The sequence below is a fragment of the Schistocerca gregaria genome, chromosome 3, assembly GCF_023897955.1.
Source record: "Schistocerca gregaria isolate iqSchGreg1 chromosome 3, iqSchGreg1.2, whole genome shotgun sequence".
NCBI lineage: Eukaryota > Metazoa > Arthropoda > Insecta > Orthoptera > Acrididae > Schistocerca > Schistocerca gregaria.
In genome coordinates, this window is record NC_064922.1 from 921172921 (window position 1) to 921200068 (window position 27148).

The 27148-nt window shown below is 41.5% G+C and overlaps 1 protein-coding gene across 1 annotated transcript in view; it reads right to left on the minus strand.

Annotated features, from left to right (window-relative positions):
* The window catches only part of LOC126355737 (protein white-like), a 402551-nt gene that overhangs the window by 124834 nt on the left and 250569 nt on the right, over positions 1-27148 (minus strand). The window lies entirely within an intron of this gene.

Below are 27148 nucleotides of genomic sequence, written 5' to 3' on the forward strand. Positions count from 1 at the left end.
CTAGGGGTAGCGTCTTTGATTCATAATCAGTACTGGCGGCCGAAAGACTTCCGGCATAAGCAGTCAGCCTCATTCTGCCAACGGCCTTGTCAAAGAGGGCGGAGGAGCGGATAGAGGTTCAGGGCAGTCTCTTGTCCTAGGGGTGGGAAATTGCCCCTAAAGGCGGAAGAATCAGCAATGATCAACGACATGAAAATGTAGACGGCAATGGAAACCACTGCATTACAGACACGTAACGTTTATTCACAGGACATGTGGCCTGTAGTTGAAGAAGTGTCATGATCATCTCTCCATTCTGATCTCTGGGAGGGGACTGCCAAGGGGGAGGTTACCATGAGAAAAAGATTGAATAATCAACGAAAGGATAATGTTCGACGAGTCGGGGCGTGGAATGTCAGAAGCTTGAACGTGGTAGGGAAACTAGAAAATCTGTAAAGGGAAATGCAAAGGCTCAATCTAGATATAGTAGGGGTCAGTGAAGTGAAGTGGAAGGAAGACAAGGATTTCTGGTCAGATAAGTATCGGGTAATATCAACAGCAGCAGAAAATGGTATAACAGGTGTAGGATTCGTTACGAATAGGAAGATAGGGCAGAGGGTGTGTTATTGTGAACAGTTCAGTGACCGTGTTGTTCTAATCAGAATCGACAGCAGACCAACACCGACAACGATAGTTCAGGTATACATGCTGACGTCGCAAGCTGAAGATGAACAGATAGAGAAAGTGTATGAGGATATTGAAAGGGTAATGCAATATGTAAAGGGGGACGAAAATCTAATAGTCATGGGCGACAGGAATGCAGTTGTAGGGGAAGAAGTAGAAGAAAAGGTTACAGGAGAATATGGGATTGGGACGAGGAATGGAAGAGGAGAAAGACCAATTGAGTTCTGTACCAAGTTTCAGCTAGTAATAGCGAATACCCTGTTCAAGAATCACAAGAGGAGGAGGTATACTTGGAATAGGCCGGGAGATACGGAGATATTTCAATTAGATTACATCATGGGCAGACAGAGATTCCGATATCAGATACTGTATTGTAAGGCGTACCCAGGAGCAGACATAGACTCAGATCACAATATAGCAGTGATGAGGAGTAGGCTGAAGTTCAAGACATTAGTCAGGAAGAATCAATACGCAAAGAAGTGGGATACGGGAGTTCTAAGGAATGACGAGATACGTTTGAAGTTCTCTAGCGCTATAGATACAGCAATAAGGAATAGTGCAGTAGGCAACACAGTTGAAGAGGTATGGACATCTCTAAAAAGGGCCATTACAGAAGTTTGGAAGGAAAACACAGGTACTAAGAAGGTAGCTGCGAAGAAACCATGGGTAACAGATGAAATACTTCAGTCGATTGATGAAAGCAGGAAGTACAAACATGTTCCGGGAAAATCAGGAATACAGAAATACAAGTCGCTGAGGAATGAAATAAATAGGAAGTGGAGGGAAGCTAAGACGAAATGGCTGCAGGAAAAATGTGAAGACATCGAAAAAGATATGATTGTCGGAAGGACAGACTCAGCATACAGGAAAGTCAAAACAACCTTTGATGACATTAAAAGCAACGGTGGTAACATTAAGAGTGCCACGGGAATTCCACTGGTAAATGCAGATAGGTGGAAAGAATACACTGAAAGCCTCTATGAGGGTGAAGATTTGTCTGATGTGATAGAAGAAGAAACAGGAGTCGATTTAGAAGAGATAGGGGATCCAGTATTAGAATCTGAATTTAAAAGAGCTTTTGAGGACTTACGGTCAAATAAGGTAGAAGGGATAGATAACATACCATCAAAATTTCTAAAATCATTAGGGGAAGTGGCAACAAAACGACTATTCGTGTAGGTGTGTAGAATATATGAGTCTGTCGACATACCATCTGACTTTCGGTAAAGCATCATCCACACAATTCCGAAGACGGCAAGAGCTGACAAGTGCGAGAATTATCGCACAATCAGCTTAACAGCTCATGCATCGAAGCTGCTTACAAGAATAACATACAGAAGAATGGAAAAGAAAATTGAGAATGCGCTAGGTGACGATCAGTTTGGCTTTAGGAAAAGTAAAAGCACGAGAGAGGTAATTCTGACGTTACGGCTAATAATGGAAGCAAGGCTAAAGAAAAATCAAGACACGTTCATAGGATTTGTGGACCTGGAAAAAGCGTTCGACAATATAAAATGGTGCAAGCTGTTCAAGATTTTGAGAAAAGTAAGGGTAAGCTACAGGGAGAGACGGGTCTTATACAATATGTACAACAACCAAGAAGGAATAATAAGAGTGGACGATCAAGAACGAAGTGCTCGTATTAAGAAGGGTGTAAGACAAGGCTGTAGCCTTTCGCCCCTACTCTTCAATCTGTACGTCGAGGAAGCAATGATGGAAATAAAAGAACAGTTCAAGAGTGGAATTAAAATACAAGGTGAAAGGATATCAATGATACGATTAGCTGAAGACATTGCTGTCCTGAGTGAAAGTGAAGAAGAATTAAATGATCTGCTGAACGGAATGAACAGTCTAATGAGTACACAGTATGGTTTGAGAGTAAATCAGAGAAAGACGACGGTAATGAGAAGTAGTAGAAATGAGAACAGCGAGAAACTTAACATCAGGATTGATGGTCACGAAGTCAATGAAGTTAAGGAATTCTGCTACCTAGGCAGTAAAATAACCAATGACGGACGGAGCAAGGAGGACATCAAAAGCAGACTCGCAATGGCAGAAAAGGCATTTCTGGCCAAGAGAAGTCTTCTAATATCAAATACCAGCCTTAATTTGAGGAAGAAATTTCTGAGGATGTACGTCTGGAGTACAGCATTGTATGGTAGTGAAACATGGACTGTGGGAAAACCGGAACAGAAGAGAATCGAAGCACTGGGATGTGATGCTATAGACGAATGTTGAAAATTTGGTGGACTGACAAGGTAAGGAATGAGGAGGTTCTACGCAGAATCGTAGAGGAAAGGAATATGTGGAAAACACTGATAAGGAGAAGGGACTGGATGGTAGGACATCTGCTAAGACATGAGGGAATGACTTCCATAGTACTAGAGGGAGCTGTAGAGGGCAAAAACTGTAGAGGAAGACAGAGATTGGAATACGTCAAGCAAATAATTGAGGACGTAGGTTGCAAGTGCTACTCTGAGATGAAGAGGTTAGCACAGGAAAGGAATTCGTGGCGGGCCGCATCAAACCAGTCAGTAGACCGATGACTAAAAAAAAAGCTTAGGGACTGATGACCTTAGCAGTTAAGTCCCATAAGATTTCACACACATTTGAACAACCAATGACAGAGGGAGCAAGGAGGACATAAAAATTAGATTCACTGACAAAAAGGGTATTCCTCGCAGTCCACTAGTACGAAACTCAAGCACTAAACTGCGGGAGAATCTTCTTAGAATGTGCGTTTGGAGAACAGAATTGTAAGGTAGTGAAACACGGACTGCGGGAAAACGGGAATAGGAGACAATCGATGCATTTCAGATGTGGTGCTACAGAGGAATACTGAAAATTAGGTGGACTGATAAGGTAAGGAATGAAAAGGTCTTGTAGAGAATCGGTGGATGAAGAAATACATGGAAAACACTGACGAGAAGCGACAGAATGGTAGGATCTCGGTCAAGATGTCGTGGAATAACTTCCATGCTACTTCATGGGGCTGTAAAGGGTATTTGATGATACAAGATAAACTGGTGATAACACATTTCCCGATGGTCTGTAGAGAGGAAAGACTGGAGGATGGTACTCCACACTACAGGCTACCAAATGGGGGGCTATTTGATCTACAGCATATTATGAGGATCACGGCACAACAGTAAGCTGTAAAACTTTTTGTTCCAGCTTGTGTCTGGGAAGATGGTATGTGTGTAACTGTAGTCGACGAGGAAGGCCATCAATTGAGACAAGTGAAACCTGGTGGTGAGGTAGACGTAGGCATGGGGGCATCAAGCAAGCTGCATTCAAGGATGTTCCCCATTCAGTCGCTTGTTTCCTCATAGTACTCATATGCACGGCTACAGCTTGCTTCCGGATGTTGGAGAGTCACCATACCGTGGAAGCAAGGTAAGAGCAAGTTGTCAGGAGATTGATGACACCAAAAAACCGACCTTGCATTAAATAATAAGTGGATGTTTATACTGATATAACAGTGCACCGACTTTCCTATCAGCCTTATGATTGACAACGTGAACTGTTTACAACTTTCCCAATGATTCGAATACATTCTTAAATATTGTAAAATAAATAGTATGCAGCACCCTGAGACGTACATTTTCAATAAGTTTTCACAGGAGATACACTGCCGGGCTTTCCCAAGACATACAGTGCAGAGCTTTTACAAAACATGTAGTGGAGGCTTTTTTCAGTACGCGTCGCCAGTTAACGTGGGAACACAAAGGGTTAGTTAATTCCATATGGTGATTGTAACTGCTTTGAATAACGGTTATGCATAAATACAACAGCTACTTTAAGCGTCTACGGTAGTTTTAGCTCATTTAAATCTATTACAGTTTTGGAATATGTGTATATAGACACTATAAAATTGTATTACATGGCTAGACAGGCAGCGACGGTAATAATAAAGTCTCTCCCTGTGCGGGAAAGCAGAATGGGCACCACCCAATGCAACTCTTAAAAATTACCGAGAAAATACACGTTGAAGTACTCCGAGCACCTTTATTTCTGGAAAAATAGGACGATTTTTAACGGGCCACGTGGATTTGTCAGTTGCGGTTGAGAGTGGTAATCGCAGGTCCGTTGATTCGTCTCGATTTGGTCATTACCTTAGGTTTTGCATTCAAATCATAAAAATGAACAATTACCCACCTATCAAAGTGGTGGCCTCTGCGAGTGGAAAAGCCGTGCAACTCACGACTCGTGAATACTCACGTATCAGGTGTCCGGCGTTTGAGAACGAGGGCATGCAGACACATACAACAACAAAATTTACATATAATGTCAAACCTTAACGAAAATTTTTCTTGCTGATGACGGAGACAAAATCATGAAAGGAAAACAATTTGTCGCTGAGCTGTGGCGAGCTTGCACCAGTGTTATTTTGTTCATGTATCGTTGAGATCGATTGTCGTTGAACTAATCTATCTTTCCTTTTCGCGTGTCTTATATTCCTGGTTGGTGGGCGAAGGGACTGGGTTGTTAGCCTTCGCTCTCGTCACATTCGCTGGGAGACGAGTGTCAACGGCTGCCGAATGAGCGCGATGACCGCTATATGTCATGGAGTGAAATTGGTCGGACGTTTTGGCGACATGGGCAGCTTGGAGATACAATTTATGTGACTTCGGTGGGAATAACATCTGGAGTGAAGTGGTGAAGCTGTGGAACCCGCTCCTTCGTATTGTGTGCGTGATTTGAAGTAAGTGGTCGTAATTGTGTTTTGTTGACCGACTCACTCAGGGACATTTACATTTTATTGTTATCGTGAGACTTTCATAGTCGAACTTTAAGACAGTGTGGAAGAGATCAGTTGACCAAGTCAAATGGTGGCCGTTATTTGAAAGTTTTCTCGGAAGTTTTACTAGTGGTCTGAGATTCTTATAATAAATGATTTTATGTTAACGTTTTCAAAGCCGGCACTCTATCAATTGTGAGGTAACGGGTGAATTGTGGCGCCCTAAAAATATTTTAAGTTCGGAGTTGGCTGTGTCGCACGGGCCGCTAGGCCAGCAGCAAACACGTGGTGCCGAACGTTAGCGGGACGAAAGTTGTAGCCCAAGTGCATGGTCCAACCGCATGCCTGGGAATTCCATTGTGACGCTGTGTCGATGAAGGAGAGACGCTGGGAGTGCCAAAGATGGCCGACTTGGTGAAACCTTAATGGCAGACATTTCACAGTTCGTATAGAAATTAATAGTAGCTAGATGAATCATGATATCTCAGAAAGAAACATGTACATTACCATTATTTGCACCACGATTCTGACGACGTAATCTGAATTTCAATCTATTTATTAGTTTAAAGTTTAGTATCTGATGATTCCCGTTTTCAAGAAAGGACGTCGAACAGATGTGCAGAACTATAGACCAATATCTCTAACGTCGATCAGTTGTAGAATTTTGGAACACGTATTGTTTTCGAGTATAATGACTTTTCTGGAGACTAGAAATGTACTCTGTAGGAATCAGCACTGGTTTCGAAAAAGACGGTCGTTTGAAACCCAGCTCGCGCTATTCGTCCACGAGACTCAGAGAGCCAAAGACACGGGTTCACAGGTAGATGCCGTGTTTCTTGACTTCCGCAAGGCGTTTGATCCAATTCCTCACAGTAAGAGCATATGGACTATCAGACCAATTGTGTGATTGGATTGAAGAGTTTCTAGATAACAGAAAGCAGCATGTCATTCTCAATGGAGAGAAGTCTTCCCAAGTAAGAGTGATTTCAGGTTTCTGCAGGGGAGTGTCATAGGACCGGTGCTATTCACAATATACAGAAATGACCTTGTGGATGACATCGAAAGTTCACTGACGCCTTTTGCAGATGATGCTGTGGTGTATCGAGAGGTTGCAACAATGGATAATTGTACTGAAATGCAGGAGTATCTGCGGTGAATTGACGCATGGTGCAGGGAAGGGCAATTGAATCTCAATGTAGACAAGTCTAATGTGCTGCGAATACATAGAAAGATAGATCTTTTATAATTTAGCTACAGAATAGCCGGTCAGCAACTGGAAGCAGTTAATTCCATAAATTACCTGTGAGTACGCATTACGAGTGATTTAAAATGGAATGATCATATAAAGTTGATTGTCGGTAAAGCAGATGCCAGACTGAGATTCATTGGAAGAATCCTAAGGAAATGCAATCCGAAAACAAAGGAAGTATGTTACAGTACACTTGTTCGCCCACTGCTTGAATACTGCTCAGCAATATGGGATCCGTACCAGATAGGGTTGATAGAAGAGATAGAGAAGATCCAACGGAGAGCAGCGCCCCTTGTTTCAGGATCATTTAGTAATCGCGAAAGCGTTACGGAGATGATAGATAAACTCCGGTGGAAGACTCTGCAAGAGAGACACTCAGTAGCTCGGTACGGCTTTTGTTGAAGTTTCGAGAACATACCATCACCGAAGAGTCAAGCAGTATATTGCTCCCTCCTACGTATGTCTCGCGAAGAGACCATGAGGATAAAATCAGAGAGATTAGAGCCCACACAGAAGCATTCCACGTACAATACGAGACTGGAATAGAAGGGAGAACCGATAGAGGTACTCAGGGTACCCTCAGCACACCGTCAGGTGGCTTGCGGAGTATGGATGTAGATGTAGATAAAATATACAAGTAACACTCAGCTACGAATTTCCAGACTCTAAACGGTTCATCCGCTTTCGTCGATCTACGTGTCTTTAGAAAGCTATTATTGTGAATCTAAATTGGTATGAATTACAGACATGTAACGTAAATACTACATGAGTTACTGGACGTCAAAGTGGCCGATTACTAGCGATCGCGTAAGGCCACAAGTACTCCACAGTAACACGAAAAAACGGTAACAGCATGCTTATAAACATATTTATTCATCTTTGCCTTTGTTTATATCCGATATCTACTATTCATGAAGAATTTGGTTAAATATTTACCTTGTTTTAGAAAGCACAGATACATTAAGCTACTGTCCTACCTTTTGTTGCTGTTCCTTTGATATGTGTTTATTTAATTTGTTTACGTATTTAATTTGTTTACGTATTTAATAATGTGTGTTAGAGCCTGTTTATGGTTCACGTTATTTTAATGTCAATCCAGTATTTCGTACGTTTTTCAATACGTTTGTGAGTGCACGTTGACTTGGAGACATGAAGGGAACGCTCTAGCCAATCACAGCGCTCGTTACTAAGAGAGATGTATGGAGGTTGCGGAGGAGCATAGTTTCCGGGGAGGACACGTGGTAGTTCTGAGCAGGGCGGCAGTTCTGGACGGTACGGCACAGGACACGGGAAGTATTGGACGCGACGGTGCGACGGCGCGGAGTCGGTAGAAAGACTTGGACAGTGGAGCAGTTTGCGCGTGATCGTGGAGGATGGAAATATTTCGGAGTGCCGACCTGTGCTCTTGTGTGATTTCCGTGGCTCCTGCAGTGAAAACGTAGTATGCCTTCAGAAGTGAATATCTCGCGGATCATGTTGTTCATAACTAATTGCGTGAAGTAACCATCTATTGTTTCCCCGTTATTCAACTTGTATTTTATTTGATTGCTGGACCATCGACACCAATAAGTGTTTTGCAGAAATATACGGCATTGTCAAAAGTACTTCTCTATTGTACCCATCATTTAAAGTCGTTAAGATAGTACTTGCAGGTTTTATTTAATTGCAATTTTTCATTTATAAATCTCTGTCTTACATTTATAATTCGTAATTGCCGAGTGATAGAAACTTTCGACTACTCGATTCGTGTGTGTATTCTTGTCGTACAGTGTAGACTCAGCAGTATTTGGCCTGTAATGCGCCAACTACGTATCCCAGCCCCTGGACAACGAAACCAGCCAAAACTTTTAATATTTCAACTCTGAGTCTGAGGGTACGTAGCTGAGGGCCACCTCATTTAATCACTTACTTGAAAGCCTGCAAAATTCAGTTTCCATGTGTAAAATGCTTATAGTCAAAGTTGCCAATCTGTCAGTAGTGTAACGTGTTCCTTTACACGTTTACCCATATACCGAGTCAAAGGTTCTGCTGAGTGTTTTAATGTTTCAGAGTAATTAAAATGTCTTTGTGATTCGAGCAAAAACCTTTGATTGTGCCAGCGTCTTGGCGGGGAGTGAAATGTCATCCGAGGTCTAGGCTGCTCAGTGCTTAAGAATGTGGCGACTACCGGGAGTTGTTTAGATATCACAGTACAAAGTCATCCGAGGTCTAGGCTGCTCAGTGCTTAAGAATGTGGCGACTACCGGGAGTTGTTTAGATATCACAGTACAAAGTTTAGTATTTATCTCCCTTCCTTAAATATTAGCGACTGGTAACTGGCTAAACTTTAAATTGCATAGCATCTGCTTAATTCCTTGCACCGCTCTCTCTAGTGGTCTTTTATTAACACGTCTGACCATGTGAACATTCATTTTTAAAGATAAGTGCTCCTCCTGTAATTTCTTATGTAAGTGGTTCTGTTATGTTATGTAATTGGATCTTAGCTTGACACTAGTGTTGAAGTGTCATTAAGTCACGCATTATATGTAACTGTTTTCATTGTATGTATTTTGAGGGAAATCCTATATAGGAATTCGAATTTCTGAAATTTGTCTGTAATTCTATTTTCTTAATAAGGGACATAAAGTAGGGGTATTTAGTGCCTGGCAACGTTAAGTTTGTAATTGACCTTTTGACAAGTGTTTCTTTAACGGATTGAAATAGTAAATTTATAAGGGTATATTAGTGAAGAATGAAATGTTAAGCGAGACCATCTTAATGTAATAACTGGTTCTAAGGAGTTTGATGAAGTGGCTATGTGAAGTAATTGCTAATTGCTATGCTTAAGGTTTCTATAAATGCCTAGCAGAGTAAGTTTTTTATAACGTTCTCTTAATGGATTGTTTATTTGAATAATGAGTACTTTGGGTTTCTAACAGTAATTGCAAAGCTTTATCTAGTGGCTCATCCACAGTTTGAAATTTTCAAATTCCTTAAAAGGCGTAATGTTAATGAAGTGTCTTAATGATAAATTGTGACTACCAACAATGATTCCATCCCGCTTCCTTTTTTATGGTATCTAGGATATGGTCGGTAAGTGTGGTACAAAAAACGACCCACTTACCAGTCGCTTACTACGTTTTCGTTGTTTATGCAGTAATACTGTCGCGTGATGCATGACTTTTTAATTCGTTACTTCTTTTCTACTAATTGCTTTCGTGACACATTTAGCAGCCCGTATTTTCATACATCACTGAATGTGCCAGAAACATTACGTCATCGTAAGGCACTTAATTCAGGAGGCACGTCATCAACACTGATTGCGTGGAAAATTACTGTATCATGCAAGACGGTGATGTTTTTTATTTCTTTGCTAGTAACTCTATTCGCAACGCATTCCGCAGACAGTATACACGTATGCCGCAGAATGCACCACAAACGTATATCATTTACGACACACGGTACAGGAGATGTGACATTATATACGGATTTGCGTGAAAAATTGCCACGACATGCATAAGTTTTAATGCATTACTTCTTTCCTACTAACTCTATGCAAAACACATATAGGAGACAGCAGGCACATATACCTCTTGATTTACCTCCAAAAATCATTTTACGCCACTTAATTCAGGAAATATGACGTCATAAATATTAAGCTACACGAAAATGAAGCTGCAGGGCGAAATTCGCTGTGTGTACAAATAGGCGTCAGTATATCAAATTTGTGTGGAATATTTTTGACACATGTTTGAAACCTCATCCTAAACCGCTGGAAAGGTTTCAGTCAAATTTGACGCACATATCTGGACACAAATACTGTGGGGCAAGAAACATCACCTCGTTTTGGGGTGATGTGATATTATGTAAAGAGATGGGAAGAAGAGGAGATGGACAGAGAGCGAGAGAGAAGGAAGAGATAGGTACTGTTAGGGAGAGGAGCTGATCGACAGAGATGGGGGTGGGGAAAATCGACAGAGGGGGGGAGAGGAGAAGATGGATAGAGAAAGGAAAATGGCGGAGATGGACAGAGACAGTGGGAAGAAGAGATGTGCAGAGAGGTGGGGGAGAAGCAGATGAATTGACTGAGGGGAGGAGGAAGTGAACAGGATAGGGAAGAGGAGGGGATGGACAGAGAGAAGATAGAGGAGGAGATGAACAGGGAGAGGGACAGGAGGAGGTGGATAGAGAGAGTGAGAGGAGAGAATGGACATAGTAGGGGGTGGGGGTGGTAGTGATGTACAGGAGTAGGGGAAATGGATAGAGAGAGGAGGGATAGGTAGAGAGGGAGGGTGAGGAGAAGGTGGATACAGAGGTGAGCATCTTGGTCAGACAGAGGATGGAGGTGATTGACTGGAATAAATAACTACCCGGGCAAAGCAGCGTTTCTTCGCTAGTTTAAATGTAAGGTTCATAAAATATACGATACTGAACAGGTCGTATAAGTATTTTTTACAAAAATCGCATGGGCGTTCAGTGCAAGTTTCAAGCTAGAGAGCACCTCTATACAGAGACAAGTAACGGTACTTGTTACCTGCAAGTGTTAACAAACTTGGCTGCATTTGCATTAATGTTAATTGACAACTTTGACGACAGTTGTCGAAATAGATATCCTATGCTGCTGGCCTGGCGATAACATTAGTAGAGAGGCTCATGGAGAGGGCCACAGCTTCTAGGGCTCAAAAGATTACTGCCAGTTTCGTAACTGTTGGGAAAGATACGATGTCTTTTATTGAGGCTGCAGTATCATCTGAGCTTTCGTTTTCAAAGCAGAGGACAGAGTTTCGGGGCGTTGGGGCGTTGTGAGTAAAAATCTAATATGATGAGAGAAAAGAAGACTGTGATATCCATCTAGGGCAACGGCAATTCGCCTGGTGCTTCAACGGCAGAAAAAAAATGGTGTTAATGACTCCTCATGCAGAGAAGTATCAAGATTAAACATGAGAAATGTTCTATGTTTATATTACGAGTAAATCCTTACAGTAAAAATCTCGTCGAACCAACACCATCGACGTAATTGCTGAAGAAGCAGTGTTACTAGCAAATACCTGTACCATTCTTTTATCATCAGTCTTCTGACTGGTTTGATGCAGTCAGCCACGAATTCCTCTCCTGTGCTAACCTCTTCATCTCAGAGTAGCACTTGCGACCTACGTCCAGGATGTATTCCAGTCTCTGTCTTCATCTACAGTTTTTGCCCTCTACAGCTCCCTCTAGTACCATGGAAGTCATTCCCTCATGTCTTAAGAGATGTCCTATCATCCTGTCCCTTCTCCTTATCAATGTTTTCCACATATTACTTTCCTCTCCGATTCAGCGCAGAACCTCCTCATTCCTTACCTTGTCAGTTCACCTAATTTTCAACATCTGTCTTTAGCACCACATATAAAATGCCTTGAGTCTCTTCTGTTCCGGTTTTCCCACAGTCCATGTTTCAGTACCATACAGTGCTGTACTCCAAACGTACATCCTCAGTAATTTCATCTGCAAATTAAGGCCTATATACGATATCAGTAGACTTCTCTTGCTCAGGAATGCCCTTTTTGCCATTACTACTCTGCTTTTGATGTCCTCCTTCCTCTGTGCGTCATTGGTTACTTTACTGCCTAGGTATCAGAATTCCTTAACTTCGTCTGCTTCGTGACTATCAATCCTGATGTTAAGTTTCTCACTGTACTCATTTCTACTACTTCTCTTCACCTTCCTCTTTCTTCGATTTACTCTTTATCCATACTGTGAACTCATTAGAATGTTCATTCCGTTCAGTCATGGAACTCTTCTTCACTTTCGCTCAGGATACCAATGTCATCAGCAAATCGTATCATTGATATTCATTCACCTTGAATTTTAATTCCACTCCTAAACCTTTCTTTTATTTCCATCAGTCCTTCCTCGATGTACAGATTGAACAGCAGTGGCGAAATGCTAAATCCTTGCTTTACACCCATTTTAATACGACCACTTCGTTCTTGGTCGTCTACTCTTATTATTCCCTGTTGGCTGTTGTGCATTTTGTATATGACCCGTCTCTACCCAATAGGGTACCCCTACTTTTTTCAGAAATTCGAACATCGTGCACCATTTTTACATTGTCTAACGCCTTTTTCAGATCGACAGATCCTACAAACATGTCTTGAATTTTTTTTTGTCTTGCTTCCATTATTAACCGCAACGTCAGAATTGGCTCTCTCGTGCCTAAACCTTTCCTAAAGCCAAACTGATCGTCACCTAGCGCATCCTCAATTTTCTTTAAGTTATTCTTGTAATCAGCTTGGATACGTGAGCTGCTAAGCTGATTGCGCGATTATTGTCGCACTTGTCAGCTCTTGCCGTCTTCCGAATTGTGTGGATGATGCTTTTCCGGTAGTCAGATGGTATGTCACCAGACTCATACATTCTACACACCATGAATAGTAGTTTTGTCGTCACATCCCCCAATGATTTTAGAAATTGTAATAGAATGCTGTCTATCCCTTTTGCCTTATTTGATCTTGAGGTCTGCGAAGGTGTTTTAAATTCTGATTGTAATACTAAATCGAATCCAGTTTCTTCTTATATCACATCAGACAAATCTCCCCCTCATAGAGGCTTTCAATATATCCTTTCCACCTATCAGATCTATCCTCTGCGTTTAACAATGGAATTCCCGTTGCACTCTTAATGTTATCACGCTTGCTTTTAATGTCACCGAAGGTTGTTTTGACTCTCCTGTATCCTGAGTCTGTCCTTCCGTCAATCATTTCTCTTTCGATGTCTTGAGATTTGTCCTGCAGCCATTTCGTCTTAGCTTCACTGCACCTCCTATTTATTTCATTCCTCAGCGACTTGTATTTCTATATTCCTCAGTTTTGCGGAACATTTTGGTACTTCCTCCTTTCATCGATCAATTGAAGTATTACCGAGCGAGGTGTCGCAGTGCCTAGCACACTGGACTCGCATTCTGATTTAGGTTTTCCGTGATTTCCCTACATCGCTCCAGGCAAATGCCGGGATAGTTCCTTTCAAAGGGCACGGCCGACTGCCTTCCCGTCCATCCCTAATCCAATGAGACCGATGACCTGGCTGTCTGGTATCCTCCCCCAAACACACCCAACCCCAACCCAATTGGAGTATTTCTTCTGTTACCCATGGTTTCTTCGCAGTTACCGTATTAGTACTTATGTTTTCCTTCCCAACTTCTGTGATGGCCCTTTTTACAGATGTCCATTCCTCTTCAACTGTATAGTCTACTGAGATATTCCTTACTGCTGTATTTATGGTCTTAGAGTTCAACCGTGTCTCGTCGTTCCTTCGTACTTTCGTATCCCACTTCTTTATGTATTGATTCTTCCTAACTGATGCCTGTAACTTCAGCCTACTCTCCATCACTACTATATTGTGATCTGAGTCTATGTCTGCTCCTGGGTTCGCCTTGCAATCCAGTATCTGATTTCTGAATCTGTGTCTGAACATTATATAATCCAACGGAAATGTTCCCGTATCAACGGGCCTTTTCCAAGTATACCTCCTCCTCTTGAGATTCTTGAACGGAGTGTTCGCTATTACTAACTGAAACTTGTTACAGAACTCAATTAGTCTTTCTTCTCTCTCATTCCTTGACCCAACCCCGTATTCATCTGTAACCTTTTCTTCTACTGCGTCCCCTACAACTGCATTCCAGTCTCCCATGACTATTAGATTTTCTTGCCTCGTTACATATTGTATTACCCCTTCAGTATCCTCATACACTTTCTCTGCCTCTTCATCTTCAGCTTACGACGTCTGCATGTATACTTCCACTATCGTTGTCGGTATTGATTTGCTGTAGATTCTGATAAGAACAACTTTTCACAGGAACACACTCTCTATCCGACCATCCTACTCATAACAAATCCTACTCTATTTATAACATTTTCTGCTGCTATTGATGTTACTCTATAGTCATCTGGCCAGAAATCCTTGTCTTCTTTCCACTTCTACTATATCTACATTTACCCTTTGAATTTCCCTATTCAGATTATCTAGTTTGCCTATCAAGTTCAAGCTTCTGACGTTCCAAGCCCCGACTCATGGAATGTTAGCCTGTCGTTGATGATTTAATCTTTTTCTCATGGTAACGTCCCCCTTGGCATTCGCCTTCCGGAGATTCGAATAGGGGACTATTCCGGAATCTTTTTCCATTTACGAAATCATTATTACATTTCTTCAAATACAGGCCACATGTCATGTGGATACACATTACGGGTATTTAATGCTGATTCTTCCGCATTTAGGGACAATTTCCCACCCGTAGGACAAGAGAGTGCCCTGAACCTCTATCGGCTCCTCCACCATCTTTGACAAGGCCGTTGGAAAAATGAGGGTGACTTCTTATGGCGGAATCCTGCGGCAGCCAATGCTGATTATTAATCAAAATTTAATCAGCGGTGGGATTCGAAGCTATTACGGAAGACGTTTTGACCATGAATCACAGACGCTACCTCTAGACCACTTATTCCGTTACGCACTGCAGTTTCAGTAGCAAAAAAGTTTGCAACAAATGGAGAGTTAGATATGTTTTCATAAAAATGATAGATATGTGTTAAATATCACACACACATATATATATATATATATTTCCGACGGGCTGCATATATATATATATATATATATATATATATATATATATATATATATATATATATATATATATGCAGCCCGTCGGAAACTAATGTCACTCGAAGTGCGAAGTCCATTTTCTAGAGAATTTTTGAGAGCTGTATCAAAGTTATTTCAGCGATTGATATTCTTTTATGAATTTCTTTACATCTAATTATTAACAAAAAATATGATACAAATTAAACTTAAAAAGATACACGTAACACTTTTGTCCGCAATGACAACATTCACATGTCTAAAACGAATCCTTAGTAATTGTGACTATAATGGATCCTCAAAATCGAGTGTTTGCGGTTGCAAGACCATCATGTGGAGTTCAAATGAAGCATTATGAGAGCGAGCTAAGAGTTGTTTCTCAAGAAACGCTGCGTATCGTACTATCTCCCTCTTAATGACTACGCCTGTTACCATTATTTTGTCCTTTTATTGACGTAGATTGTCTGATAATTATGGTATATTTCCTAAGGATGACAACGCAAATCACTCTATGACAAATGATGTGGATGTTTCATTCTTCCAACGCAAAAAGAGTGCAATGATCTTCAAGTGAGTAGCTCTCAACCCGGAGGCACCTGGTTCGAATCGTGGTGGTGCAACTATTCGTCGTCAGATATTCACGGAAAGAGATGGACCAGAACGAATCGTTCGCGTTTAACAGACCCGACGCTCATGACTTGCATTTGTACATTGTCTTAGAGAGTTTATGATCATCATAGAGAAGCACGGCCCCCTCGCTCACCTTTCTGCTATTGTATAGTAGACGTTATAATCAGCCACAATAACGATAGACTGCTGAAGCCGTGTAAGTCACATCAACAAGGAGCAAATAGCGGCTGCAAACGCACTTAGAATGGATCTACATTTTACTGCTTTGTAGATGTTTTTATATGTTTCGTTTAGCAGTATGATAAAGGACATGGGACACGTCACCACCAAAACTATTTTCTACGTGAACAAAACAGTTGTAATATTGGCAAGCGAATTCGATAGCTAAAAATAAACAAGGTACGAGCTAAAGTTAAAAGCTGGCTTTCTAGGCACGTATACATTTCGCCCAGAGCACGTCACGCGATTACAATAATTCAAAAAAGCGGTCGGAGCAACGTGGGCGACGGTTCGTTATGTCGGTCACAGGAGAGTGCCGTAATGACAGCTGCCATAAATCTTTGCGGCCAGCGAGTGTTAGTAACAGGCTGACCGGCCGCGCCACATCCCGCCACCCCCACGCCAGTACATTTGATTGGCTGATGGGAGGGGTGGGTGGGATGATGGGGTGAGGGGGGGGGGGAAGGAAAGCGACGCCACGTTTAAAATAACACGCGCATATCCCAAAACAAAACATCTTGCTACCACGCGAATGTTCTGATCAGATGCACTAACATACACAGTAACCGAGATGCGTCGTTGGCAATAACACAGCTTGCGTTATTACATCACATTTTCTACACTAGTTCGTTTTCATTTACCCTTTAGTATTAGTTTGCCTTGATAGATGCTTTTCCTCCCTTTATACAATGAATGAGCCACTGACTGCGTATTTGTTACTTTACGATACATCAATTGGCTGTCGAGCCGTCGTATAAATTCTCGCAGAGTTACTACCACTAAAGGTCAATGACATTTGAAATTATACATTGGGATGTTAGCAGAATGCTGATCTTAAATGCATTTTTATGTCTTTACTCAATTATTTATCAATAACATTTGCAGCTAACAAAACCTTTGATTCCCTTTATCATCTATCAAAGTATGTTGTCTTTGGTTTACTATATAATACCAAACTGGCACTTCAGTTTGGAACCGCGCTGCTGCTACGGTCGCAGGTAGCAGTCAGCTGACATAACGATACCAAGAATTTTTAAACATATTAGCGCAATTTTTTTCAAGATCAGATACATAAATAAGAACCGCTATCGGAACTCTACCATAAACAGATTAATGGCTTTTTAAGGAAGAACATCAAAAATGTGTTCACGAGCAAATCATACGTCAAATGAACTAGAATATCTGCTGGAGGAATGTACACAGCCTATCATCCAATGGTAAGGACAGATAGTACATTGAAACTTCCTGGCAGATTAAAACTGTGTGCCGGACCGAGGCTCGAACTCGGGACCTTTGCATGTCGCGGGCAAGCGCTCTACAGACTGAGCTATCCAAGCACGACTCACGGCCCGTCCTCACAGCTTTAATTCCGCCAGTACCTCGTCTCCTACCTTCCAGATTTTATATAGAATCTCTCCGCTGTAGAGTGAAAATTTCATTCTACAAACATCCCCCAGGCTGTGGCTAAGCCATGTCTCCGAAATATCCTTTCTTTCAAGAGTGCTAGTTCTGCATGGTCCGCAGGAGAGCTTCTGTAAAGTTTGGAAGGTAGGAGATGAAGTACTGGCGGAATTAAAGCTGCGAGGACGGGGCCTGAGTCGTGCTTCGGTAGCTCAGTCGGTAGAGCGCTTGCCCGCGAAAGGCAAAGGCTCCGATTTTGAGTCTCGGTCCGGCACACAGTTTTAATCTGCCAGGAAGTATTCATATGAGTGCACACTTTGTTGTAGACTGCAAATTTTGTTCTAGGTAGTACATTACCGCTAACAAAAACATAGTAACATGCAACAATATCGAGCTCAGTATAGCTTTTCCATATGAAATAGGTGGACTTATTGATACACGGTATCTACAGAATCGCTTCCTGTAAGGATTCTGTTTTGGATCCTTTTCATTTTTCTCCTTTTATTATCCCTTATTATATCTTTATGAGCTATCCAGATAGATATCCCTATACTTTTTATTGTTATTAGCGGTGTAATACTTCTACATTTACTGTGAAAAGGGCGGACTTAACATTGCTCTTTGTTGCGTTCAGACACAGCCACATGACTTCGGCACTTGTGCCTGTTATCTTGAAAGTCTTCGTGTGTTTCAAAAATTAACAGCACTCAACACGCAAGCATTATGTGCCACTGGATAAAGAATTTTAAATGAAATCTTCAGGGCTTGAGTAAGTTAGTGAAACTGAGTGATGAATTTCAGAGTCATACCAAATTTGTGTAAAGTTTGTAACTGTTTAGGTTCTGGTGAGTGCTTCCCTTAATTTTAGCGCCTATTGTATAATCGTGTCAGCCTTCGTTACGAGCAATCGCCACCTTTGATGAAAGTTACGATTTCATTGTCGTAGACAGCACCAATGAACAAGACAAAGTATTCTGCGCAGAACGAATCCATGTTTGTGTGGCAGGGACCCAGTTCAAATGAAGTTATTGAATTTAGCGACTGTTTTTGGGAAAGCTTTGTGTCGAATTCTATCCCATTGTAATTCGTCTTCTTTCCCCTCCTCCCCCAAAAATCCCTGTTTCTTTCTTCACGGTGCAGCTTCATGGTTTTGGAATAAGGTGCTAAGGTTCTTCGTACCACTATATTGCAGTTGATTATGAGTAGAGAAGACACATAATTATCCTCTCTTCTATCAAATTTCCTAATTTCCTCGTTCACATCTTCACAAGTCATGTATGCCAGCGATCTTACTGAATCGTGGCAGAGTGTAATTATTACGTATCTTAAGGGGCCCATTTCACTTTCAATATTGATTCAATAATGCTAGACGTGCTTTCTCTGATTGCTGCCAACTATTTTAATTATATTGCAAGTTTTCGAGTTCGCGACACATTTTCACATCCTACAAAATCTCTCGAATAAGTAATAGCTCAAATTTTTCAAGAGATAAAGTAATAATTATCAGATATTTCTCACCATGAGTAAAACAGATTACTTGATGTGTTTTTCTCCTCTGTTTGTGGGTGCAGTATAAATAACACCAGTACACTGAGTAGTCTAAATTCAGGATTTATGGGCAGGTTTTCATTCAAAATGGTGGAATATTCGACTTTTTATTGCATTTTGTGAAAGGTATATCTGTCTAGAATGTTGGGATGAAATGGTTTTTCATTCCGTACGTTAGAAAATTTCTAGAAACCATTGTCCGAAACATGTTACGGCTTCCGTGTGACGCTCTCAGCCGGACACACGCGGCTCAGGTAAGAGACTTGTCGTGCCGTGACGCACGTCCACAAAATGATTTATATTGCAGTATGAGTGCAAATAAATTCGCCGACTAAGTTGAAGAACAACGAATGCAGGCTGCCGAACGCAGCAAATCCAGCTCAGCCAGGTCAGCCTCTCTCCACCAGAGGAACGAGGGAATTGGTCTGAAGGAACAATTAAAATTACAGGAAGGGTTGATATACGGTCCTCGAATTGCTGGTTCATATGGTTCAAATGGCTCTGAGCACTATGGGACTTAACATCTGAGGTCATCAGTCACCTATACTTAGAACTACTTAAACGTAACTAACCTAAGGACATCACACACATCCATTCCCGAGGCAAGATTCGAACCTGCGAGCGTAGAAGCCGCGTGGTTCCGGACTGAAGCGCCTAGAACCGCTCGGCCACAGCGGCGGGTTAGAATTGCTGACTAAACTAACGAAAATACTTTTTTGTCATATTTTATTGAAATTCGTCAAAAAATAATGTTTATCGGCCATATTGGTTTTAGCCATTTTCAGTTTCGGAAACCGAACTTCAGATTGGTCTTAAGCGACATCAGAAATGTATAATAACATGTAGTTTTTATGCAAATTGCACATATAGTACATAAAAAGTTTTCCATAAATCTTAAAGAGGTTTTTCTCTAGAAACTATTTGTCAAAACTGGGTGCAATATAAAATAAAAAATTTTCATCCTCTTCTACCTTTGACACACAAAAGATAAAAACTTCCCTTGGGAGCATTTATGCATTATATATGACATTTGTTAATATTAAAAAATTTTGTAAAGCCATAAAGAGAGAAACAGACCATCAAAAATCGAACTAAAAGTTCGAGTTAGCTCCATATCGTTAAATGTAAGGTTACTGCATTGTGATTAGTTATAAGCTACCATTAATGTAATGTAATATGTTACCCATTTTTGATCTCAGGTAACTCCTGAGGAATTACACTCCACGCCGTGTGCGTACTTTAAACTTGCATTTCCTTTATCAATTCCCTAATTACGGTAAGGTCTTTTTTTCCCTTCGAAAATCTAAGTAATGTTCTGAGTATGATCTCCAAACAGATCCTTTACATGTCTCTCCATTGTATCAAAAAAAAAAAAGAAAGAAATGCAAACATGGCCCATTTTTGGCTCATTTCAATGAGAACCTGGCCTTAGTGAAGAACGTACACTACCTTGAAAGGATAGCAATACTCGCACGTTAGACGATTGATACAGAGGGAAAGAAGAATGTTCCAGGTGGTTTGTTCTAGGTTACTTGGTAGAAAATGGCTCTGCAAAGTCAGAGGGAAGTTAGTTGATTATGAATGGTAGACTATATAATTGATAAGCGGGGGGGGGGGGGCAATTTTTACTTACCAACAACTCCCAGGATTACTTGAAATACGAACTGGTAGACTGTTTTTAATATGAGTACTTATTCGTAGAATTAGAACATCAAGCGGTAAAATTCCACAGGAAGTACACAAAATGATGTGACCATATGCTGAACATAGTGATGACGCTATCACAATCACGAAAAACACGCGGAGTAGTGCGAGCAGGACTCGGCCTTTGACATTCCCCACAAATTTCATTATGTATGCAGAAATTTCACCTACTGGTTCTGATGAGTGAGTTTGCGACTGTCAAAATGTATCATAAATGTCAGTATCTTTTGATTTAGAAGACTAAGAAACTTAATTTTTGTACACCACCGAGGACCGTAAACCTTACTATTTGACATAAATTTCAGCTTCAAACCCCTATATGATGCAGAGGAGAAGGGATCTTAGAGGACTGCCATATATTTTGATTGCAGTGACTTTGCCTCATTGGATGCTCTCCGAAGACCAATGTGCTCGAGTTCACTCACGATTTGGAAATCATATAGAAAGAGTCATTCGACAGTTTAATAACAAACAAACCAAAGAAACTCGTTCGAAACGTTCATCAAATATGGTCACAGTGACTAACAGTGTCTAACAGCGTCTAACAAAATCAAAAATTGATCTTTTGAAATTCATTAGGTATTGTCAATTCTTGTAATGTCTCCGATTCTGCTGACCTATAAGCTTCTTTGATGGATATTTTTTGTACCTTTTTATGCTGCGACAGCTACTGATATTGTTTATATAAGGATATACAGCCTGCAGTTGCAGGTTAACTTTATCGTTTACCTAGGTTTCAACGTTAGTAATAACTTCTTCTTCAGAACATAAAGTATTATTGAAATGTTAGCGTAAAACAAGCCATCTCCTAAGTCAATTTTATAAACTTCATGCATAACCATAAGGTTTTGTCACTTCTGTTACACAAGCTGTAGCAAATTCACTTTAAGCCCGTTGTATGGGCCTCGTCGTGTGACTAACGTAGGTAAACGATAAAGTAAACCTGCAGCTGTAGGCTGTATATTCTTTGATGGAATTATCCAGAGGTGTCACATAAACTCTAGCATGATTCTTTATATACACAACTCCCTGCTCCTTTTAACATAGTCACGTAATTATATTAGATGCAAAACAAAGTCATAGCGTCAGATTGTACTGTGACTAAATAGTCGAAATATTGGTTAACAGTTATTGAGTGGTGTCTCTATAGATGTAATCAGAACACGTTTGTACTGTTGTGCTGTTGAAAGGTGTGCATTTCCGCCAGTTTAGTGCTATTTCTGCTTATGTAAATTGACAGCGATCGCCTGGTGACTGTATCAGTTAACTCAGCAGCACGAAATCGAATTTCCGACATGATCTCTGGCGCCGAAAGGTGGAAGTTCTTTGCGCATCGAGAGAAAGAACCTGGAAATGTATGCAGACATACTTTGGCGGGATCCCAGATTGGATTTGGGAGACAATGTGAGGGTCGTTCTCTTTTCTATCTGAGGTACTGGATGGATTAAACAAAAGGTTTCGAATGCTTGGGATATTTTTTGATTTAACTAAGGCATTTGATTGTGTTGATCAGAAAGTATTGCGCCAGAAGTTGGACCATTACGGAATACGGGGAGTAGCTCATAATTGGTTCACCTCTTACTTTAGCATCAGGCAGCAAAAGGTTATTCACAATGTTGATAACGGCTGTGATGTGGGGTACTGTCAAGTGGAGGGTGCCCCAGGGATCAGTGTTGGGGCCACACCTGTTCCTTATTTACATTAATGATATGCCCTCCAGTATTACGGGTAACTCTAAAGTATTTCTGTTTGCTGATGACACTAGCTTGGTAGTAAAGGATGTTGTGTGCAACAATGACTAGGCTTCAAATAGTGCAGTACATGACCTCAGTTCATGGCTTGTAGAAAACAAACTAACGCAAAATTACAGTAAGACTCAGTTTTTATAGTTTCTAACACACAATTCAACAAAAACTGACATTTAAATTCACAGAACAGGCATATGATTAGTGAAACTGAACAGTTCAAATTTCTAGGTGTTCAGATGGATAGTAAGCTGTCGTGGAAAGCCCACGTTCAGGATCTTGTTCAAAGAATTAATAGTGCCATTTTTGCTATTCGAACGGTATCAGAAGTGAGTGATTGTTCGACACGAAAATTAGTCTACTTTACTTATTTTCATTCGCTATTGTCATATGATATTATATTTTGGGGTAACTCTTCCCATTCTAAAAGAAAATTTTTGGCTCAGAAACGGACGGTTCTGGCAATAAGTGGTGATAATTCACGAACCTATTGTCGACCTCTGTTCTTGAGGTATGGGTATTTTGACATTGGCTTCTCAATACGTATATTCCTTATTGTCGTTTCTTGTTACCAATATTAGTTTACTCCAAAGAATAAGTAACTTTCACTAGGTTAATACTCGGCAGAAATCAAACCTGCATTTGGATCGGACTTCCTTAACTCTTGTGCAAAAAGGTGTGCAGTATACTGCTGCATCTATTTTCAATAAGCTGCCACTCGAATTCTAAAATCTTAGCAAAGATCCACGCGCTTTCAAATCGATATTGAAGAGTTTCCTCCTGGGTCACTCCTTTTATTCTGTCGAGGAGTTCTTTGAAAAATTAAACTGATTTTTATTGCACTGCTGAGAGCTTTTACTTAAACTGATGAACTGACTTTTTTAAGGTTCATGAACATTTATTTTTATCTGTTATTACGTTTATGTTGTATTTCATGTACTGACACGTTCCATAATCTTGGAGATTTGCTCCTCAATTTGGTCCGACGGAACTTGATGAGTAAATAAGGAAATAAATAAATCATTTGACAACGCATTTTATTATACGGACATGCCACATACTTGGTGAAGTAGGACATGGCTATTCAATTTCTTATCTGAGAACTTATTCTCTTGTAATATACACTGCCTGACAAAAGAAGTGAACCTTCTAGAAGGGAAAGAGGGGGCGACATGAACTTTCACATGTCGGAAGGGTATGTGATGCTATTTTATTGATTACAAAATCGCGTGGCATTTACAAAGAACGTAGCAATACGAGCCTACTTATCAATGTGACTTTGCACCATCTTTGCCCTACATGAATGTACTTTGTTGGTGGGGGAGGGTCTCATACAGCCATTGTATGAATTCGACATAGCCCACAACTGTTATAACTGGTTCTTGATATCTTGGATCTTGGCTTTGTGATGGAGCTGACGTCCGAGCTGGACCCAAACATTTTCTATCTGGGCCAAACACGGGAAACTTGTCGACTACAGGAACATCTCAGCATCAAGAAGAAAGGTCATAGATCTATGTTCCATGTGTGGAGAATCATTGTTCTGTTGAAAAATTGCATCACAATACTGCCCCATTGTTCAGAACACGTGATCACACAAGATGTCCGTGCCGTCAGAACTCCCTCAATCACTACCAGCTGTAATTTTTTTGTGGGACATATCCAATTGTTCTGCAAAAGGTTCATGTTAATCAAATCCGACACAGTTGTACTACGCTTTTATTAACCGAAGTCTTACACAATCGAAACTGTGGACTATTGTAATCCATCACGACATCTGTCATGTAAGACCTTGGTCAATAAAAGTATTTTACAGCAGTGGCGGATTCCTTTACCATGATCTACCAGCTGTGTCCTGAGGCAATACCTGGTGTTTCTCCACACCACGACGTCAAGAGTAGTACCAGTGTGCTTCTCTAGCACACTGGAACGGTGGTGCTTCTCTCCAGGTGGCTACCGATGATGCTCATCTGGGATAACGCAGAAACACGATTTAGTGTTGAATACAACGGGTCGCCATTCATCATCAGTATGAGCTTACCGCTCATGGTATCACTCCAAACCCAACTCTGTGGTGTTAACACCACCCTCTGCATGGAAAGCTAATTCCCTTCTCCAGCTGCTGGTATTATCCGACCAACGGTACAGCATGACACAAAATGTGGCAGGGCGTTCAGTACTTATTTTCATATAACAGGTGGAGATAACAATGTTCTTGGTGTACGAAGTGGCGATTCACACTTGTGATGTTCGTATTTGGTAGACTGGATCCTCAGTGGTTTGTATGACTGTCCTCAGTTTCCCATGCAACCCAACAAGAGGCCATTTCACATACGAATGCACAACAAGTCTGTATACTGCCTGAGTCAACGAACTGGCGAGATGGAGACCCCAAAAAATTCCAGTTTTCAAACTTTGTCGGTTGTTGATATAAAAGTCATCCTAGTGTGTGGCATCCAGCGTGTTTCCGGGATCTCCTGCAACTTGGCCAACCCCCAACGTAGCACCACTATGCGTGTCATCGCTCCAGTTCTGCAGGCGCACCGGTCAAGGTCAGCTGGACTTAGCCTGACCTGCAGAATGCAGGCATGTTCAGAAGGCCCGCGCAAGAGCGTAGAGGCCGACACATCAACGGACCTTTTGCTGCATCCGCCATGTCATTTTCCTCAGCCCGTCTAATCCTCAGAAGACATCAAGCAAACAAGATTCAAATGGCTCTAAGCGTATGGGACTTAACATCTGAGGTCATCAGTCCCCTAGAACTTAGAACTACTTAAACCTAACTAACCTAAGGACATCACACACATCCATGCCCGAGGCAGGATTCGAACCTGCTACCGTAGCAGCAGCGCGGTTCTAGACTGAAGTGCCTAGAACCACTCAGCCACAGTGGCTGGTAGACTTCAAAGAACACATATGTAACGTTTCGTATTCGTAGCATTGTTTTCGGCTGAGTAACAAAGAAAAAGAAATGCGGTGCATTGCTTTTTGGGAAACCCTCGTATATGAGGGCAATTCGGAAAGTAATACTCCTATCAGTCGTGAAATGGAAACCACAATGAAAATCAGAACAGTTTTATTTTCAATAGTAAGCTACACGTTACAGCTAATTCTCTACGTAGATGCAGCTGCGACTTAGGTATCTGTCGTAACGTTGTACCAACTTTCCTCTTCTTTCCGCCAATTCTGTAGGCTCGTCTACAGCTCGCTATGTGTGCAAAAATGTCTTCGAAGCCAGCGGTTCATGCGAGCAGATGTGAAACTTAGGACGAGCCAATTACGGGCTGTGTTGTGAGTGATCAAACACTTGCCATCAGAAAAGGCTGCAGGAGCACCTTCATTGTCCCTGCAGAGTGCGTCTGACAAGTTTCATGGAGAACGAAATGCAGGACAGTTAAGTTATGTCGGTTCTACGACACCAGGCTAAATCTCTCACGAGGCCAAGTCCTCATACTTGGCGGAAGATACTATTTTCTATGCATTTTTGTGTGTTCACTGTGCGATGAGAATTGAAAAGAGACACGTGCCGCAGTCGATGAGCATACCACAGTCACAGTTCAATATACCTGTGCATAACTTCATCGGATCTTCACAGTGGTTTCCATTTCGTGACCAATCGTAACTTATTTTCCTAGTAAGCCACGTGAATCTGATTCACGAAATTACACTACTGGCCATTAAAAATGCTACACCACGAAGATGACGTGCGACAGACCCGAAATTTAACCAACAGGAAGAAGATGCTGTGATAATCACAGAGCATTCACACAAGGTTGGCACCGGTGGCGACACGTACAACGAGTTGACATGAGGAAAGTTTCCAACCGATTTCTCATACACAAACAGCAGTTGACCGGCGTTGCCCGCCTAAACGTTGTTGTGATGCCTCGTGTAAGGAGGAGAAATGCGTACCATCACGTTTCCGACTATGATGAAGGTCGGATTGTAGCCTATCGCGATTGCGGTTTATCGTATCGCGGCATTGCAGCTCGTGTTGGTCGAGATCCAACGATTGTTAGCTGGATATGGAATCGGTGGATTCAGGAGGGTAATACGGAACGCCGTGCTGGATCCCAACGGCATCGTATCACTAGCAGTCGAGATGACAGGCATTCTATCCGCATGGCTGTAACGGATCCTGCAGCCACGCTACGATCCCTGAGTCAACACATGGGGAAGTTTGCAAGACAACAACAATCTGCAAAAACAGTTCGATGACGTTTGCAGCATCATGGACTATCAACTCGGAGACCATGGTTGCGGTTACTCTTGACGCTGCATCACAGACAGGAGCGCATGCGATGGTGTACTCAACGACGAACCTGGGTGCACGAATGGCGAAACATCATTTTTTCGGAAGAATCCCAGTTCCGTTTACGGCACCGTGATGGTCGCATCCCTGTTTGGTGACATCGCGGTGAACGCATATTGGAAGTGTGTATTCGTCATCGCCATAGTGGCGTATCACCCGGCGTGATGGTATGGGGTGGCATTGGTTACATGTCTCAGTCACCTCTTATTCACGTTGACGGCACTTTGAACAGTTTCAGATGTGTTACGACCCGTGGCTCTACCCTTCGTTCGATCCCAGCGAAACCCTACATTTCATCAGGATAATGCACAACCGCATGTTGCAGGTTCTGTACGGACCTTTCT